Here is a 17,968-nt window from a genome sequence, read left to right on the forward strand (position 1 = left end):
ATAAAACACATTTGCGGCGTCGCGTTTAAACAAATGGTTCTGTGTCGTTCTCGGCCGAGTAACGAATCTCTTTACGTGATATTTGGTCTTTGATATAAAACAGCAAACCTCCACGTCTTCCCCCTACTCTATCTTTTCTAAAGGCATTATAGCCACGGATAGACGGGGCAGAAGACGGGGAGTTTTAATGAAGCCTTAGTAATCGCGTCCTGTCGGCACTGTCGTTTTTTACTCGCGTAACGTATTGAAGAGCATCGGAGAATTTGACTGCATTCTTACCGACGCACCACAGCGTTCACCTATTTCCAAGTAGCTACAGTTGTAGTTATCAATTGTCGGCCAAAGACGCCGGAGGACAAAAACAGAGGAGTCTCCGCACTGGGGTCTGCCCAGGAGGCCGCGGGGGCCCCGCCGCCCCTTGCATCCTTCCCACACTACACAGCCTTGCTACACCACTCGCAGCCCTGGCACTCCCCCACCACCACCGCAAAGGTACGTGGATGTCATTGGAAATCCAAGTGCGACACCAACACAAAGTGCTGCAGCATCGTAAAGTGCAAGGAAAACGGTCTGCGCTTCCCACAAGTTGTGCATATACTACACTGAAAAGCATGGCGTACAAACAATTGCCTACACAAGTCACCTCATTAGTAAATACAAACCACCTGTGTGTCCGTGTGTCCATGTGTGTGAGTGTGTGTCCGTGTGAGTCTCTCTCTCTCATATCTAATTGCAGCCAAAGGTGATTCTACAAAGTATTGACTCCAAGTGCGTTAATGATGGCTGCGTTCCACTTAGGAGAGGCCCTGGTATCGTGCACGCCCGCTCCGTGAAATAGCTCACCGGGAAGCTTGATGGAATTGAGCCATCGTTAAGGTGATCAATTTCAGCTGTGCTTTTCCTACTACCGCAAGTCAAAATGTCTGCTGTGAAAAAGGTCCGTCGAAAAAGGTCCGTCGAAAGAGCTCCGCGCGCGCTCGGAGCCATTTGCAGAAGAAAACATAGAGTGGGTTAGACGCTACTTTTCCCCCAGTGATTTGAGATAAAGTGTTACAAATCTCCACCCGCCTGCATCTTGCTCCCAAAGGGACTTACGAAACGGGTGACGAAAACGACGACGTTGTCGTTCCGACGTCGTTTTCGACTAATGTAATGACGACGGCGTAATAATGCACGTAAATATAAATATAAAAAATAAATATATCATATATTAAATAATATTAAATATTCAAAATAAAAATGTTAAACATCGGGCTCAGACATAAAGAGTGACTTTATATTAATCCCAATTTTCATATCCGTAAATGCAGCTTTCCAAAATGATACCAGATTAAAAAGAGTTACTTTTTAATTCTATTTTTTACATTTAGTGACCTTTTCGTACCCGACGAATGCCCAAAACCGTGTAAATGGACTGTATTTATTGTCGTCTGGAGTTTGCGCCTTCGGGGTTGAAAGCGCTTCATTGGAAGTCGCTTTGTCAGCTAAATGACATGTAATGTAATACTATACTATGGCTTTTTCGCAATTTTTACCACATACTGTACTGTGGCATTTTATCTCTTTTATAGATAAGAGGTCTGATGAAATGCGCTCGGCGCGTCCCCGGGACGGAGGACCTGCTTTGCGGGAAGATGCCGACGGGACTACCGAAGACCCGAATCCCAACGGTTTCGTCGTCTCGCCGTTACTCGATACCGCCAATTTATTTTGATGTGTGTTGTAGTTTAACTTTTTATAAAATTTCTGATGGAATTTATACACACGTGGTATACTGTGGCTTTCTCTGTGATTGTGCGCTTGGCAATAAAGAACTCGATTGTACGACTTAAATCGCTGTGTGAACTTTGTTTCCACGTACTGTACCGTGGCTTTTTTATGAAAAACTAAAACTAAACTAGAGCGAATGGAGCTGGAAGCGGAAATCCGCCAAAATAAATGTCCTTCGAAACAAAGAAGAGGATTTGGATGGCGCTACGCCAAAGACCCCGCTTTTTCCACAACCTTCGGCCCGCGGGAAGGTCCGACGGGCATGCGGAGCTCAGAGTACACAACCTGTAACATCTTACATACTGTCTATGGTAACATCCTTGGAACTTCCTGTTAAAATGTTATGTTTTACGGATGTCATTGAAGTGCGCACCGGTGTAACCGGAGGTAAACAAATAAAGATGGCAGCGCCGGTATGCGTAATGGATGAGTAGTCTATGGTCCAGTCGTATCTTTTATTCAAAGATAACGGCAAACATTACACGGTGTCAGAATAGACCAGCGTTTCAAATCGACCTGACGACGGAAGGTGGAACACACGGGTGTCCCCACGCCACGGATGGATTGGGATTCATCCAATCTGCCCGACGCGTGGAAGACGTTCCGCCAACATGTGGAGCTAACGTTCTCCGGACCGCTATCTACTCCTGTGGATTGGCAAAAAAGGAAGGGATATATTTAGCACGTGGCCGCTCGCAGAAGACGAAAGGAAAGCACTTGAGACGTACTACGACAGGTTTGAGGCCCGTGTTAAACCCAGAGCAAACCCCATTTTCGCGCGGTATAAATTCCACCAGAGGATACAAGGGGAGGGTGAAAGTTGCGACGAGTTTGTAACCCAGCTAAGACTGCTTGTGAACGATTGCGATTTTCCTAACGGTGACGAAATGATTAGAGACGGAATCGTCTTTGGCGCAAACTCTCCTAAAGTGCGTGAGAAACTGTTATGCCGCACAGACCTAACGTTGGAAAAGGCTATTGATGTTGCACGGACACGTGAGCTGTCGCAGCAGCAGCTAAAAACCATGCGTAGTCCTACTGCTAGCACAACTAATCAGTCAGCTCATGCGGTTAGCGGGAAACCGTTCAAATCGGAGCATACACGTTATGGACGCACAACAAATGCGGGGGAGAGCACGGACGCACAGAGGAATGCCCAGCCAAAGCAAATGCAACAAATGTAAGAAGCCCAACCATTTTGCTAAATTGTGCAGGACACAAACACAGCAACCAAAGACAAAGTACAAGCCCGAGAGAGTGCGCGTTATCGCCGACGGAGCGGAGCAGCCACCAGATGAACTGTATATTGACGCTATCGCAAAGCTACGTGCTAACACTGCCAAAGAACAGGCATATGCAGAGGTGCAAATAGGGGAAATGAGGCACAAATTGAAATTTACAATAGACACATGTGCCCAGGCCAACGTAATACCAGCCCACACATTCCACAAAATGTTTGGCAATAAAGTGCTTAACCCACCAGACAGTACTATCTCGGGATATGGTGGACAGAGACTTGTAGTGGAAGGGTCATGCAAGCTCACGTGCAGATACAAAGTAAAAATAGTCGTGCTAGACTTTGACGTAGTCTGTGCAAGAAGTGCACCTCCTGTTTTGGGAATGCGAGCATGCTTAGATCTGAACATGGTTAAGCTAGTGCACATGGTCAACGCGCTGCCGCACACTGGCATCGCAGATGAGTTTGCAGACGTATTCGAAGGCATTGGACTGTTTCCTGGGGAGTGCGCCCTCCGCCTTCACCCTGCCGTAACACCAGTGGTGTGTCCGCCTCACCGCATCCCGTATGCCCTGCGGAGCCGACTCAAAGATGAACTAAAAGAGATGGAAGAAATGGACGTTGTACAGAAAGTCACAGAGCCGACCGAGTGGGTAAATGCCTTGGTAGTGGTAGAAAAGCCCAAAACGGGGAGGCTTAGAATATGTTTAGACCCCCCGCTCTCTAAACAAAGCCATTCAAAGACCCCACTATCCGCTTCCCGCTCTGGATGACGTCACACCCAGACTAGCTGGTGCACAATACTACTGGGTGATAAAACTCAGCCGCAAGTCATCCGTGCTAACCGCATTCAATACCATCTATGGCAGGTATCGGTTCAAGAGGCTCCCCTTCGGGATCATCTCTGCGCAGGACGAGTTTCAGAGGAGAGTCGACGAGGCTTACGAGGGGCTTCCGGGCGTCGCCGCTATTGTGGATGACATCTTGGTGTACGGCTGCACCAAAGACGAGCATGATGCCAACCTGCGTGGCATGCTGGAGAGAACAAGGATAAAAGTGTCATCTGCGTGACAGAGGTGAGCTACTTTGGGCACGGGCTGACACGAGACGGCATCCAGCCCGACCCCGACGAGATAAAGGCCATAAAAGATGTGGCTCCCCCACGCAACAGAGCAGAGTTGGAGACCATATTGGGCATGATCACTTACCTTTCCAGGTTTGCCCCCAAACTCTCAGAGGCCACAGATCCATTACGGCAGCTGCTGAAGGAGGGCAACGAGTTTGTATGGGACTTAAACCTTGACGCTGCATTCACACAGGTAAAAGACCTCCTAACACAGGAGCCTGGCCCCGTCCTCACATACTTTGACCGCACCAAAGATGTGAAACTGCAAGTTGATGCATCCAAATGCGGTTCCAGGGAGAGAAGCCAGTTGCACATGCATCCAAGGCACTAAATGAGACTGAACAGAACTACGCACAAATCGAAAAGGAACTCTACGCAGTGCTCTTTGGATGCGAGAGGTTCCACCAGTACCTGTGTGGCCGACAGGCGATTGTCGAATCGGATCACAAACCGCTAGAGGCAATAATGCGAAAGCCACTGGCAGCTGCACCGCCCAGGTTACAGCGCACGATACTGCAGCTGCAACGGTACGACGTCACCATTACGCACAAGCCCGGAAAACAAATCCCAGTCGCGGACGCTTTATCCAGAAAGCCAATTGAATGTAATGAACGGTCATTGAGCGAAGGTATGGACTCACAAATACACGCAGTGATCAGCGGCGCTCCGGTGAGCGACAGGAAAATGGCAGAGATCAGAGCTGCCAACAGCCCAAGATGAACAGCTCTCAGCGCTGACACAGGTTACCTTGGCAGGGTGGCCCGAGTCAAGGAAAAAATGCCCACATGCTGTCACAGATTACTGGAATCATCGGGATGAGATCTCCAAGGTGAACGACATGCTGCTAAAAGGGGAGAAAATCATTGTACCACACTCGCTCGGGGCTGAAATGCTCACGCGCGTACATTCGGGACATTTAGGGATGGAAAAGTGTAAACGACGGGCAAGAGACGCAGTATTCTGGCCCGGCATGGGGAAACAAATAGAGGCGCTAGTAGGATCCTGCGTCATCTGCCTCGAGCAACGTAACTCCGCCCCAAAGGAGCCAGTGATCTCACGTCCCATCCCCGAAAAGGCCTTGGCAGGTAATAGCCACAGACTACATAGTGGCAGTTGACTATTACAGCAGATAGACCAGCAGCCTCACTTCCGCAGCCGTCATCCAAAAGCTGAAAGCCATGTTTGCTAGGTTTGGAATCCCTCAGACTGTAATCTGTGATAATGGACCTTGTTACAGTTCGCGGGCGTTCCGAGCATTCGCTCACGCGTGGGACTTGAGCACGGACAGAGCAACGGATTGGCTGAAAACAAAGCATGTGCACAGGGTACGGATCCTTACCTCAGCTTATTAGAATACAGAAACACCCCGGTTGATGGACTGAAGTCACCAGCGCAGCTACTGATGAGCAGGCGTCTGTGCTCAATTCTCCCGGTCACTGAAAAGCAACTGCAGCACCACAGTCCACTGCAGGAGAGAACTGTGCCAAAGGCGGCAAAAGCAGTATTATGACCGAACAGCCAAAACACTGCCTGCGCTACCAGTGGGTGCCACAGTCCGCTACCGGCTCCCAGCAGGGACGTGGAAACCTGCAACAGTCACAGAAACGGCAGGTACCCAGAGGTCATACAACATCTGCACTGATGAAGGTCACGCTCTCAGGCGAAACAGGCGTCACCTCTCGCAGACTCCAGAAGGTGGTACAAACCACAAAGGTCCACCAAATGGCCATGGACTAGAGCCTGTCACACTGCAACACAACACTGAACACACACCAGACAACCCCACAGCGTCAGCGCATTACACTACCACGAGGTCAGGCCGCATAGTACGGCCAAGAGAAGTTTTGGACTTGTGAAATTATATATAAAAATGTTTTGTGAGAAATTTTTGTTTGCTTGATGAATACTTACCTTGTTATGTTTAAACGATACAGCTAAAGTTCTGTCAGAGGAAATACCTGCTAAAGTTACACTTCAGTTATGGTGTCCCAATGGTTCAAATGTTTATGTTGGTAATGCAACAAAGCAAGATAAAATGACTGATGAGTTGAATACTATAAGACGCCATAGTCCATGAATATGTATGGAGCTAACGTGTATGTTCGTGACTAGGGCTGGATGATTAATCGAAAAATAATCGAAACTGAAATTCAGAGCCTATAACCGACGTAATTTTACCAAGTCGGTTATTTCGGTCTTTTAATCCTATTAATATTTCCGCGGCCACCCACTGTGTACTAATGTACTTTCCCCTTAAAACATATTACGGCCGCCGCGTGCGTAGTCCCGTGACTCCGCCCCGTCCAGTCTGCGACATTGAAGCAACATGGAGGAGAACTCAAACACCGAGTCAACTCAGCAACAGGAGCCGCTTGTACCAAAAAAACTTGTGTCCGTCGTTTGGACACATTTTGGTTTCAATAAAGACAACACCGAACAAACTCAAGTCAAATGCAAACACTACAGAAAAACTGTTATAGCGACCAAAGGTAATACCAGCAATCTATTTCAACACCTGGAGCGCAATCACATTACTGAATATGAACGGTGCATGGCTCAAAAAAAGAGAGAGGCTGACAATCGCCCAGCAACAAGTGCCTCCACAAAGCAGGTGTCGATAACACACGCATTTACAAATGCTACACAATATGAAAAGGATTCATATTCATCAAGGCTCCCATAGCTACGGTGGAGCACAGTGGGTTTAAACAACTTGTTAAAACACTCGACAGAAGATACACTGTGCCATCGCGACACTATTTTTCCCAAACCGCGCTGCCCAACATGTACCAAACGTGTCGTAAAAAAGTAGCTGCTGAACTTAAGGCTGTTAAGCACTTTGCAGCCACATCTGATCTGTGGTCAAGTAGGACGATGGACCCATATTGGAGCCTTACATTGCACTACATTGACGATGAATGGAAGCTGCGCAACAGGTGCCTTGAGACAGCATATTTTCCAGTCGATCACACGTCAGAGATGATTGCGCAGGGCCTGAGAGATATGCTTTCTGCGTGGGAACTAACAGAAGAGAACCTCGTGGCCATTACGACAGACAACGAAGCTGCACAGCTCAATGGATGGACACGGCAGCAGTGTTTTGGACACAGGCTGCACCTGGCAGTCGGTAAGTGCACCAATGCTATGATATTCAATCTAGTTGGGAATTTGTGGGTGGTGACGGGCTGCTATATTCTTTATTTGTTTAGATCGTACATTTTAACGTCTAAATGTTTTTTATATGACTTGTGTTTTTTCTTTTCTGTGCTGAATCACTTTGTTACATGTGTTTAAAGGGGTGCTATATCAATATTAATTGTCCTTCAGCACACTAAATAAATACTGTGACAACAATAAAACAATGTAAACCTCACATTACAATGTAACAAAACGCTACATTAAGTCATCGTTAGAGTAGAAATTAAAAAAAGCTGTAGATGTGTTATTAAACTACTTAAATAATATCAGATTAATAAGGCATTTCTCTTGTATACATTTTGTTAGAGCTACAGTTTGTAAATCTCTGAAACCATCAATAATTTAATATTCTTATATTCTTTTGTGTGTGTGTGTTTATTTCAGAAAATGCAATGAAAGATCAACGTGTGGTGCGAGCAATGAGGGTGTGCAAAAACATAGTCAATGCCTTTTCCTATAGCTGCAAGAAGAAGAAGGCATTAGGGAAGGCGCAACAAGAGCTCAGCCTGCCTCAACACAAGCTAAAAACAGCCTGTGTCACCAGATGGGGATCGATGCAAATGATGACTGCAAGGGTCCTTGAGCAAAAGAAAGCCATTACACAGGTCCTCGCTGATAATAAGAAATCAAGGCACCTTATTCCATCTTGGGCTGACCTGGATGTCTTGGAGGCTATCAACAGAGCTCTTTCCCCATTGATGGAGTTCACAAATGCTCTGTCAAGACTATGTGACCGTTTCATTTGTGAAGCCTGTCCTACACATCCTCAATTCACAAGTGCTGGCCGAGGAGGAAGATGACGTGGAGCTGACCAAAACAATCAAAACCAGTATCCTTGCATACCTTAAGGGGAAGTACTCAGACCCCATCACAGAAGAGCTACTGGACACCGCCAGTTTTGTTGATCCCAGATTTAAAACAACATACATTTCTGCGCACCATGTCGCCACCATTCAGGAGAAAGTGAAAACAGAGATGGTGTCAGCAGCTGCCGGCTGCAGGGAAAGTACCACTGAGAGTACACAGCCCTCTACGTCTTCATCAGAAGCAAAGAAGCCAAAGAGGTCATTAGGAAGTTTTTTCAAAGGAAGTGAGGCAACTGCAACTGTACCCACTGTGTCACTTCAGCAAAAACTAGAAGCAGAGCTGAGCAGCTACTTGGTGTCCCCCATGCTGGATAGGGAGAAAAACCCACTGGAATGGTGGGGAAAGCATCATGTACACTTCCCCAATCTAAGTGAGGTGGCAAAAAAGTATCTCTGCACACCAGCCACTAGCTCAGTTCTGGAGGAAACATTGTTACATGCCTCAGATCCTGCCTGAAACCTGAAAAGGTAAACATGCATAGAGAGTGACAGGACAAGATCCCTGAGAGGAAGATCAAAAGGTTTACAAAGGATACAAGTTATATTTTGGCAATATTTACAATAATTTATTTTATTTACAATAATTTATTTTGTTTACAAGAGAGAAATTATATTTTACTTTTATGATGGCATGGCAATATTTACCATAATTTTGTTTACAAAAAGAACTATTTTTAAAAGTTCTTTATTTTTTTACATTAAAACTTAAATTACTTTTTTATAAGACGTTTTTATTTCATTGTAAAATCTACTGTTGTAGATTTCAGTTCAGTTGTTTGAAATATTTAATAAATAAGCATTAATTGCTATCTGTGTGTTGTTTCCTTATTTTTGAATCACAAAGATAGGATTATGCACTCTTTCATTAGAAAAAATAACCGTGAACATATTTACAGTACAAGAAAAGAAAAAATTTTTAAATAATCGTTCAATAATAAGTAATCGAGGTAACTTCGATTAATCGTGATTATGATTTTAGCCAAAATCGTCCAGCCCTATTCATGACCATGTTTTGTTTTCAAAAGAAGGGGGATGTAACATCTTATATACTGTCTATGGTAACATCCTTGGAACTTCCTGTTAAAATGTTATGTTTTACGGATGTCATTGAAGTGCGCACCGGTGTAACCGGAGGTAAACAAATAAAGATGGCAGCGCTGGTATGCGTAATGGATGAGTAGTCTATGGTCCAGTCGTATCTTTTATTCAAAGATAACGGCAAACATTACACAACCGCAGTGATCTGATCAATCGAGCGACGGATCGCAGTGCTCGTGAAGACACGAACGTGGTTATTCGAAGGCAAAGTGACATTGCTGAACTTATTATTTCACAACAGAAACTGGCTCTACTACCTGCGAGGGAGATTGCAGTGTTGACATATCAGTCTTTCATCCATGCATTTCAACACTCGATTGAAGAAAAAACAAAAAAAAAAACAATCTGGACAGACTCTATTAGCTTGAACAATTGGTTCGCAGCTGTTTACATATGGAAGCTAAAAGGCTTTTAAAGGAACATTTTGGGAACGAAATGAAAATCTCTGCAGCCTTCTTGGAAACTGGACGGCAATTAAAGCCGAGGATGGAAAAGCACTGCGCGCTTATGCGATACTGTACAATACCGTATTACCGCACAAACTCCGGGAAAGACGGCAAACCTGGCTGGGCCGTGAAGAAGATGTTAGTTTAAATGAAGCCGCCCCTCCCAGTCGCAATAATACTCAAATTCCGCGAGGCTCGGGCCGCTTAAAACAAACCTCAACAACAGCTTTTTTCCCCCCGTCTTCATAACGTTGCCAAAATCAGGAACGTCCTATCTCAAAACGATGCTGAAAAACTAGTCCGTGCGTTCGTTACTTCCCGGCTGGACTACTCCCTCGAGTCCCTCGAGTCCCTCGAGACTCTCCGGCTGATCCAGAATGCTGCGGAACGTGTTCTGACAAGAACTAAGAAAAGAGATCGTATTTCTCCTGTATTAGTTTCTCTGCATTGGCTTCCTGTAAAATCCAGGATTGAATTTAAAATCCTTCTCCTGACCTACAAAGCACTAAATGGTCAAGCACCGTCATATCTAGAAGAGCTCTTAGTACCTTATTGTCCCACTACTAGTTACTCGTGGTTCCTAGAGTCTCTAAAAGTAAAATGGGAACCAGAGCCTTCAGCTACCAGGCTCCTCTCCTGTGGAACCAGCTCCCAGTTTGGGTTCGGGGGGGCAGACACCGTCACCACATTTAAGAATAAACTGAAAACCATCATTTTTGATAAAGCTTATAGTTAGGGAGTGAGGAGTTGCAGCGTAGTAGAGTAGAGGGAGGCAGGAAGTACAGCCCGTTCCGGCAGGGGAGAGTACGAGCCCGGTCCGGCCCCTCTCTTAGTTATGCTATTATAACTCCTGACTGCTGCTGAGGAACTTCCTTCCTTCCTTCCTTCCAAGGACACAATGAGCTGCTCTCTCTTCTCTCTTTTCACTTGTCTCCTTTTGTGTGCATCTTAGTCCCAGAAATGCTTATTACTAACATAGTCCCTATGTTTGTTCTTCACCCAGAATATCGCCTTGGAATAGGGTGGCACCTAGACCGGGGTCTTGGGTGCAGCTGTCGCTATGGACCTACTACACCCTGCTACGCTCTGCGATTCCACGCAGTGTCCAACCGCGTCCACCCAGGCTGCTGTGCCACACTACACCCCGTAACGCCCTGCTGTGCCCTACTATGACATGAACTACTACGACTACCATTGTGGTCACTGTTCCACTATCTTTATTACGACTATTATTGCCACCGTTCATCACACCCCCAACCAGTGCCGTCAGACACCGCCTACCAAGAGTCTGGGTCTGTCCGAGGTTTCTTTGTTTTTCCTCGCCGCTGTCGCAATAGCTACTGCTAATGCTTGCTCTTGAGGCAACCGCTGTAATAGTTGGGGCTTCGTAAACTACAGAGTGTGGTCTAGACCTACTCTATCTGTAAAGTGTCTCGAGATAACTCTTGTTATGACTTATACTATAAATAAAATTGAATTGAAACGATAGCCTGTGATACACAACGGAAAACTGGAAGAAGAGCCAAATTCCAACAATTGATTCAAAAACAAGCTAAAATGCTTTTGGACCCATTGTTTGGAGACATTAGAGACCAAATATCTGCTAAAAAGGTTTTCCCAAAGGGCAGAAATAGCAGCTTTGCGACTTCGGTGGCAGTGAATACTGACGATACAGACTGCGCTGTTAAACAACCTTCAACAACAGCGCGTTACTGTCTTATGTGGATTCTGCCAAGGAAAACATGTCGTGACTGACTGCTCGCAATTCAAAACCCGGCTATGTGAAAAAAAGGTTGATTTCTTGAGAGGTAACGGTTACTCCTTTGGTTGCCTAATGAAAGGACATTTCAGCAAAAATTGCAAAAGAAGAGTAACGTGTCAGGTTTGTCAAAAGAGACATCCAACTGTGCTCCACGTTCAAATCACAAAGGCCCCAAATCAAGAAAATCAACTAAACGAGACGGGCGAAATGTCAATAAGTCAACCGGGGCCGGGACGGACTGTGCCCGCTTTCTATAGTTCCGGTTCGAGTCGAGGTGGCAAAGGGGAGCTGGTTTGTTCTCACGCGTGCGTTCCTTGATCCGGGCGGCACGGCAACCTTCTGTACGGAGAACCTTATGAACCAACTGAATGCTGAGGGACGCAAAACGGAGATTCTTTTGCAAACGATGGGACAAGAAAAGCCCACAAAAACCTATGAGGTTGGAACATATGGCACGTAATTGGACCCGCCAAAGGTTTACACCCAGAACAAGATACCTGAATCAAAAGAGAATATCGTAACCGCTGCTGATCTGAAAAAATGGCCTTGTCTCCGTCGAGATCCGTCTAAAAGAAATTGACGCCGATATTGAACTTGTTATTGGAACCGATGTCCCGAGAGCAATGGAACCTCGGCGTGTTATCGACAGCCGACATTATGAACTACGATTCTGCCTATGCTGCAGAATGTATGTACTGAATAAAGGTTATGCAGAGAAGGTACCGCGGGAGCAGCTTAACCGAGATGACAGACGCGTTTGGTGTATACCGCAAGCAAAAGCTCAAGCTTAGAGTGGTGTTTGACTGTGCCTCCTTTTACCGAGATACATCCTTGAACAAAGAGCTCCTCCGAGGTCCTGACTTAACGCCCTCGTTGGAGTTTTACTAAGGTTTCGCCAGGAACCAATTGCCGTCGCGGTGGACGTCGAGGCCGTGTTCTACCGAGTGCGGGTGGATGAAAATCACGGGGACTTCTTAAGATTTTTGCGGTGGCCTAAAGGTGATATCGGCCAACCTTTTGAGGTCTACGGAATGAAAGTCCGCCTTTTTGGTGCCGTGTCGTCTCCGAGCATCGCTAACTTTGCCCTGCGCCAAACTGCTGAAGACAACCGTGATAAATATGACGAGGAGGTCGTCGACGCGATTAAATCCAACTTTTGTGTCGACGATTGCCTCAAGTCTGTGGCAACAGTGGACCGGGCCGTTAAGCTCACAAATGATCTTGGAGACGCCTGCAATCGGGGAGGTTTAACATTGACCGAGTGGATCGGTGATAATTGTGAAGTCGCGGCAACTGTTCCCGAGCATCGCAAAGCCAGACGAGTAAAGGGACTGGATTTGGACAAAGAAAAGATGAAGGAAGAAACCCCAATTGAGAGGGCTCTTGGAATCCGACGGAACGCCGACCGTGATGCTTTTGCCTTTTAAAGTGGCCGTAAAGAGTCGGCCCGCTACGAGAAGAGGTATTCTCTCCGTGGTGAGCTCAATTTTAAGTTGCGCTTTGCCTCAGCTCTGGTTCAGACCCGGGGACTGGAGAGGAGAAAGAGTTCAAAGTAATGGTTAAGTAACAGTTTGTTGAAAAATAGAAATGACTGAAATGAATAAACTGAACTGACTAAACTAAACCAATGCAATGTGGTATTTTTGCTAACGATACGTATAAAAGTGTGACTGCAAATTAATTGTCTGGGTTCTTGGTGACCTGAGTAGGTTTACCACGTGCCGTCCAAAAGTGACGGGGCCTTTGTCACAACGATCCGTTGGGTTTCCTTTCCCCCCCTTTATCCTTAAGGCCAAACAAATCCTCCAGGAGCTGCGTAGGTCAAAATGTGGATGGGATCAAGTTATCGCAGATGAACTTAAAAGGCCCTGGCGGAGATGGCTTGAAGAGGTGAATCGGCCGAGTGGATTTCAGGTGATAAGGTGTATAAAACCTGAAAACTTCATCGCTTTTGTGACGCGAGCGAGTCCGGCTACGGCACGGCAAGCTATGTCAGATTCACAAATTATCGCGTGTTTGGGAAATCCAGAGTAGCTCCCCTCGAGCAAATCGCAATACCTAGACTTGAGCTTGCAGTGGCTACGCCGGCTGTAAAAGTGGATCGGATGCTAAGAAAGGAACTGCACCTACCGCTCCGGGACTCAACTTTCTGGACAGATGGCGCATCTGTATTGAAATACATCCGTAATCACACCAAAAGATTTCATACATTTGCGGCAAACAGGATTGCAGTAATCCAAGACCTCTCCCGCACAACCCAATGGAAATATGAATTCGAGAGACAATCCAGCTGACGATGCATCGCATGGTTTGCAGGTGGATTCCTTCTTAAGGTCAAGATGGCTAAAAGGTCCTGAAAATGATCCTGAGGTAAAAAAAAAAAAAAAGAGTATCCCAGTTAACAGCGCAAGTGTTGAGAACAAAGACCCGACTGGCTCATTTATTGGGAGCTATTCATCCGTTCATCATTTGACTGCTAAGTCAAAGAAGGAAAACTTGCCTGAAAGATGGGTCTGGGCGGTATCGGACGCCTGACGAATCCCTAAAGGAAAGAATCAAACATCTTAAAGAAGCCGATGGAAAGCGAGATCTATCTGTGAAAGAAGCAGAAAAGTCTATTGTTTGCTTTGAGCAAAGACGACGCTTCGGTTATGAACCCGCTCAACTGGAGAAAGGAAAACCGCTCGGTTCGAAAAGCTCCATCTACGAACTAGATCAGTTCGTTGATGAAGGCGTTTTGAGAGTGGGAGGTCGGATAAACAAAACCGCAATGCCAGTGGAACAAAAGATCGTTCCACCTAAAGGCTCTTACGCGTTGTGCTCGATTCTACGATGTATCTGTTTCCAAGTCGGACGTTCTGGAAGGAGCCATACGTTGTCCAGGTTAAGACAAAGATTTTGGCTTCCTCGTGCAAACTCTGTATGCAGACAAATCATCAGAGACTGCATTTTCTGTAGACGCGTGCAGGCAAAATCTGGAGAACAGAAGATGGCGTTGACTACTTCGGTCCCGTAGAGGTGAAGAGGGGCCGGTCTCAAGTGAAACGGTGGGGAGTAATCTTTACTTGTCTTGTGAGTCGAGCAGTCCGTTTGGAGATGGCAAACTTCCTAACCGCAGATTCATATGCAGAAGAGTGGAGTGTGGGGGAAGGCTGATCTGATTGTTCAAAAAGATCCTAATGTCAGTCTTAAAGCAACAAACGCTCGATGACGAGATTCCGCAAACGACAATCTGTGAAGTAGAAGTACTACTCTTTCAAGTGATCCTAATGATTTGGAATCGCTCACCCCAAACCATCTACTTCAGCTAAAAGCTAAAGCAATAATGCCACCGGGACATTTTGAAAAGATCTATTCTGGAAGCGATGGACAAGGGAGTATCTTCCAATTATGCCGCAAAGAAGCAAGTGGAACAGCACAAAGCGGAATCTTCGCCCCGAGGATCTTGTCGTCGTCGTAGACAACGTGGCACCGAGGAACTCGTGGCTCATGGGCCGCATTGTTAAGACTTTCCCAGACTCCAAAGGATTTGTTAAAAGTGTTCTAGTTAAAACTAAGACTAACGTCCTTCGACGGCCTATCGATAGACTCCGTCTGCTCGTGGAGGCAGTAGACTGAACTGATGAACTTTCACACTATCGCACACACCCTACACCACTTCATAGACTATCGTGAACTCTGACATGGACGTGAAATTAATATAAAGAAAATGGACTTGAATCCTGGATATTGAGCTTAATATGAAATGCCATATATTTCTCTTTAATGGTTTATTTTTTGAAAAATAAACCATTAAATGGCACTTTCTGGAGAGTTTTGTGCAAAGAAATAGAGAAATTGAGTCTTACGTGATATGTGCGAAACTGCAAGGTTAAGAGCCTATACTTTGCGTTGTTGTAGTATCAACAGGTATTAGGGCATTTAGCATTTACATTACTGTTAATCAGTCATCACTTGATTACACATTGCATTACCTTGTTATAATATAAATGTGCCATGTGAAGAGACAGTGCAGCATGTGACAGTAGCAACAGCTGAGAAGATTTGGGTCTGTGGTGACCAGGTCCACCTCACACAAACTTCCTTCTCCTATTCTCTCTTTACTACCACACACACCCACACACACCCACACACACACACCCACCCCCACCCACCCACGGACAAAAATTCAGCCCTGGCACTGTAGCCACACCAGCCCACATTACCACGCCCATGCGGCCCCACCCACGGACATGTGCATTCACTAATTACATTTGTGTACAGATGGTGAAATAATATAAGCAGTACCTTATGTAACAGATTTTGAAATGTTTGTGTATGCTGTTACTGTCATTCTCTAGAGTATGTCGTTCTTTGTTGTCACTGTCTGTCTGTTCGATTGTCCGCGTTTCTCTCTGTTGACGCCGTACATATTGTCTGTCTGGTTCTCCATCTTTTCATCCGTTTTAACTCTAACTCTGCAATTTAAATGTTTTTATGGCTGTCTGTGATTATACTTCAGGGTTTTTCCTTGCTCGGAATTTGTCTTTGCGGGAACACACAAAGCGGGGGGGGGAGTCTGGGGTTTTGAGGGTAAAAGACTTCAATTCCTGCATTCTGATACATTTTTAGGCACCAATTTATGGTAAAAATGTCAATATTTATTGCAAGGAAATCACAAAATTCTGGTGGCAGGTAACAATTCAAAATACAAAATATAATGGAATATTATTATATTCAGTAGTCCAGTAAGGGGGCTTTCGCATCCGGGACATGGGCCGGATACGACAACACTTGATCCTAAAGTCCAGTTGTTTAATTAGCGTGAACGGGGCTTTATGGTCACTTTTTTCCCCCAAGGAGCATGTTTTGCTCCCGAGTTGAAAAATGTAGGATTGACTTAGGCCGCTTAATCGCTGATGTTGTATATAGCCTACAGTGTAACGGACCGCCACAGTTCATTTATACATGTGAACCGCGGATTAATTGCAGACTTTAACCTACATAGTGGAAAACTACTACGTGAATGGGGCGCGGCAGAAAGACGGAGCAGAGCGACGCTGCTTGTTCAGGGTTGTCATGTGTACTCCTATAGGCCTACGCTTCGCGTCGGGCGTTAAAACCGACTGTACCGAATTAGACTACTATTTAACGCGATAACGAGATGTTTTTAACCGGTAATGAAACTGTCTCAATTTAATACCGATGCCGTCAGACGGCCGCGCGGACAGACGGCAGTCGGAGTTCCGGCGGAACTCTGCGCCCGGGGGCGGCTTCTCACCGCGCAGCCGGTCCCCCAGAGCAGCGTGATCACCGGGAGGGTCCGGTACAGCCTGGACCCCGCAAACGGAGATCCTGTTTGAAGGTGACGTGCTTGATTTTGACTGAACGTCCCAATTTAAGTAACCTCTGATTGGATCGTAGTAAATTAAGTACCCTAAGTTTAAGATTAGGTGTTGGTCATTCTCAACACCTTTCCTCACAATTCCTCACTGCAACTTCTCAACATCATCTGCTACGTCGCTTCAGCTTGCGTTGCCAACATAAAATAAAAATATTGTCCCGTTGTCGGCTTCAGCTAAGAAGATAGTTCGCCCCCACGCGTCCAAAATTCTTATTCAGATAACCTTCCGCAACGATTGCAGGCTCTTTGGTGGAGCTCTGCTTTGAATGAAGTTACATCGTGACAAATTAACGGACCTCTTGCGGAGTGATATGAAGACATGAATCAGAGGCGCAAAAAACGTCGACGGCAGTGACCGGTCATTATGTTTACCAATACCCCCGACCCGTGCCTTGCGACCCTGTCTTGCGATTCTGTCTTACCGAAACCCGGCTGGGCCACAAAGAATATGTTAATCTAAATGAAGCCGCCCCTCCCAGTCGCAACGTTACTCAAATTCCTAGAGGCTCGGGCCGAGGAGGGGGAGTTGCAGCCGTCTTTGACTCGAGCCTGTTAATTAATCCTAAACCTAAACTGAATTATAACTTGTTTGAAAGCCTCGTTCTCAACCTTCGACATCCGACGCGGAAAACGTCGCGGCCGATTATGTTCGTTGTTATTTACCGAGCTCCGGGTCCGTATTCTGAATTTTTATCTGAATTCTCAGAGTTTTTATCACGCGTAGTCCTTAAATCGGACAAAGTAGCCTCAGTACTGCTTTCAACTCGTTATTTAGATTCAATCGGTTTCAGCCGGAGCGCGCGTAAGGCCTCGCGCCGTTTTAACCGCACCCTCGACCTCGTGCCGGCACGTGGCGTCGATGTTGAGGATTTAATAATATTTCCACAGACTCCTGCGTTATCGGAGCGTTTCTTAATAACTTTCGAATTCTTACTACCCGACTATACGAAATTAGATAAAAGCTTCTACGCCAGATGCCTATCTGAGAGTGCTGTAGCTAAATTTAAGGAAGATGTTCCAACGGCATTGAACTCAATGTCGTGCCTTTATATAACAGAGGACCTTTGTGTTAACTTTAGTCG

General features: G+C 45.9%; 1 protein-coding gene and 1 long non-coding RNA gene across 3 annotated transcripts in view; both read right to left on the minus strand.

Moving 5' to 3' along the window:
- The window catches only part of gfra4a (GDNF family receptor alpha 4a), a 200,011-nt gene that overhangs the window by 25,158 nt on the left and 156,885 nt on the right, over nt 1-17,968 (minus strand). The window lies entirely within an intron of this gene.
- Nucleotides 6,898-8,669, minus strand: LOC116057466. Its single transcript, XR_004106829.2, has 2 exons — nt 7,967-8,669; nt 6,898-7,863 (listed from the first exon to the last, which is right to left on the minus strand). It is a non-coding gene; the product is annotated as an uncharacterized LOC116057466 (long non-coding RNA).

Source organism: Sander lucioperca, chromosome 18 (genome assembly GCF_008315115.2).
Source record: "Sander lucioperca isolate FBNREF2018 chromosome 18, SLUC_FBN_1.2, whole genome shotgun sequence".
Taxonomy (NCBI): Eukaryota; Metazoa; Chordata; class Actinopteri; order Perciformes; family Percidae; genus Sander; species Sander lucioperca.